This window comes from Gordionus sp. m RMFG-2023, chromosome 4 (assembly GCF_954871325.1).
Source record: "Gordionus sp. m RMFG-2023 chromosome 4, tfGorSpeb1-WG-v2, whole genome shotgun sequence".
Taxonomy (NCBI): domain Eukaryota; kingdom Metazoa; phylum Nematomorpha; class Gordioida; order Chordodea; family Parachordodidae; genus Gordionus; species Gordionus sp. m RMFG-2023.
The window spans coordinates 17,936,362-17,939,170 of record NC_088778.1 but is presented as its reverse complement, the minus strand read 5'-3'; positions in this window follow the sequence as shown (position 1 = coordinate 17,939,170).

Genomic DNA, 2,809 nt, shown 5'->3' with positions numbered 1-2,809 from the left:
TTACTATAAATTAGTGATGTTACTGGCCTAATTTTAAAACAGGCCTGAAAGTTTTTTAAAATTTATCCTATCCGGAACGAGTTTTTTAATTTGTTCCGAAAAGTCCGACCAGATATATAAATAATTTTTCCGCCCAGCCCTATTTTATATAAATTTTAAATTTTTTTATTGGAAAAAAAATTTTTTTAAATTTAAAAATATTAGTGCTTTGTTTCTTGAAATATTTTAACAATATAGATCTCAATTTGACACAACTTAATGATAATAAGCCAAGCTCGGCCCATTTTTTTAAAAATATAACCTATCCGGAATGAGTTTTTTAATTTGTTTCCAAAAGTCCCCCAATATATAAATAATTTTTCCGCCCAGCCCGATTTTATATAAATTTAAAATTTTTTTATTAGAAAAAAAAATTTTTTGAATTGAAAAATATTAGTGCTTTGTTTCTTGAAATATTTTTACAATATTGATCTCAATTTGACACAACTTAATGATAATAAGCCAAGCTCGGCCCATTTTTTTAAAAAAATATATCCTATCCGGAATGAGTTTTTTAATTTGTTTCGAAAAGTCCGACCCAATATATAAATAATTTTTCCGCCCAGCCCGATTTTATATAAATTTAAAATTTTTTTATTGGAAAAAAATATTTTTTAAATTGAAAAATATTAGTGCTTTGTTTCTTGATTTTACAATATAGATCTCAATTTGACACAACTTAATGATAATAAGCCAAGCTAGGCCCATTTTTTTTAAAATATATCCTATCCGGAATGAGTTTTTTAATTTTTCGAAAAGTCCGACCCGAAATATAAATAATCTTTCCGCCCAGCCCGATTTTATATAAATTTAAAATTTTTGAGAAAAATCTTCCGGATTGCGTAATATTTTACTGGATAAATTGAGTTAGCCATTTTTAAAAATCACCTGAAAATGAGCGTTTACGACACTAGGTTATAACTGCAGTTTATAAATATATGCATTCTTTATTTAATTCAATTATATAACAAATAGACGTAGCGGCATTAAAGAAAAATTAATCCTAGTGTATTGTATTTTTAATATTTTTTAAAATGTATAAGTTATTTTAAAAACTAAAATATTAAAAATATCCATTAAAAATTACAAAACTGGAGTGGAAGAATTTTTAAATATATTTATATTTATAGTTAAAAATAAACATGTGAGCTACCTAAGAGTTCTGGAGGCCATTCATGTGGCTCAGCGAGAGGATTTTCCAAAAGGAGCAAAATGTATATATATTATTATAAGTTAAAATATTTGTCAATAATCAACTCAAACGATTGAAAGATGGACGAGCCAGCCCTGAATATATAGTTATAGTATGTAATCCTGGACAGGCCTAAAATAACATAAAAAAGTTTAATATAAATATTTTTAAAAATTATTTAGAAAAAACCACCTCTTTAAATATACAAAAAAATAGATAATTTTACAAAGATGATTAAAAAAAACATAAAAGATTTCACCTCAAAGATTGTTTATTTATAAGAAAATTCTCCAAAAAATTTATCAAATGAAAATTTAAAATTCTTATTATTTTTGAGATTCAAAAATTTTTTTTGCTTAAAAATTTGGGCTCGTGAAAATCACTAATAAATTGTAACAAAAAAAATAATATTACAATACAACAATAGCAGCATATTATTTTTTTTATTAAAAAAGAAAAACATCAAATCAATAAACTATTTTCATAATATATAAATTATTATGTTTAAAAATAAATAAATATATATTACATTGTTTTAACATATTTAAATAAATAAATTTTGGCTTAAAATAAGACTCGAGCCAACTCTTGAGCCGGACTGAGCCAACTCCTGAGCCGGATTGAGCCACATCCTGAGCCGGCTTGAGCCAACTCCTGAGCCGACTCGAGCAAGCCAACTAAGCCGGCTCAATGAGCCGGCTTGAGCCTGAGCAAATTTTTTGGCTACGACCTTGAGGTCGGAGCCGATAAAACTCGGCTTTTTAACAACACTAGCTGATCGGTCGCTGCGATATCGCGGTGAAATCGCAATCGCTCTTCACTATAAGTTCAGGGTAAATTAATTTTTATATTCGATATACATTGTTAGATGCCAAGCAATAAAATATCATATAAAGTAAAATGCTTGCATACAGGCTGTACTTCCAAGAAAATTAGAAAAGACAAAATTAATTTACATTACAAAAAAAGACACCTAAAATGTATACATGAAACTTGTATTGAAATGCAGGCTATTGGAAATGATTTAGCCATGGTGAATAAAATAATTCAACATACCAAAAATAAATTCCAAAGATTAAGCGGTAATTTATTATCTATATGTTTAATTATATTTTTTTAATTAAGCAAATGGTGATAATATTTTCTCTAAATTACATAAAGATGTTAAATCCTTTATGGACAATAATAATATTATAACAGATATTTATAATAAAAAATTATTATTTAAGCTGGATCAAACAGAGTTTGATAATTTTATGGAACAACAAAAAGAGAAGTTAAAAAAAGTTGATTTTAAAAATAATATTTAATTTTTTAGATATAAAAATGAAAATTTTTACCCAGTAATTAATATGATCATTAAACACTTAAATGAAAGATTTGATTATCAATCATTAAATTTTTTAAATTAGATTTCTATTTTCACTCCTGCTGGATTAGTAGAGAATGAAATTATAGAAATTTCCCAAATATCTGAAATAGTTTCTTTATATGGTTTTGATGCAGAGAATATTGTTGATGAATTTTTCTAATTTCAGAACACTATACTTAAATTCCTCATAAATTATTTATAGTAAT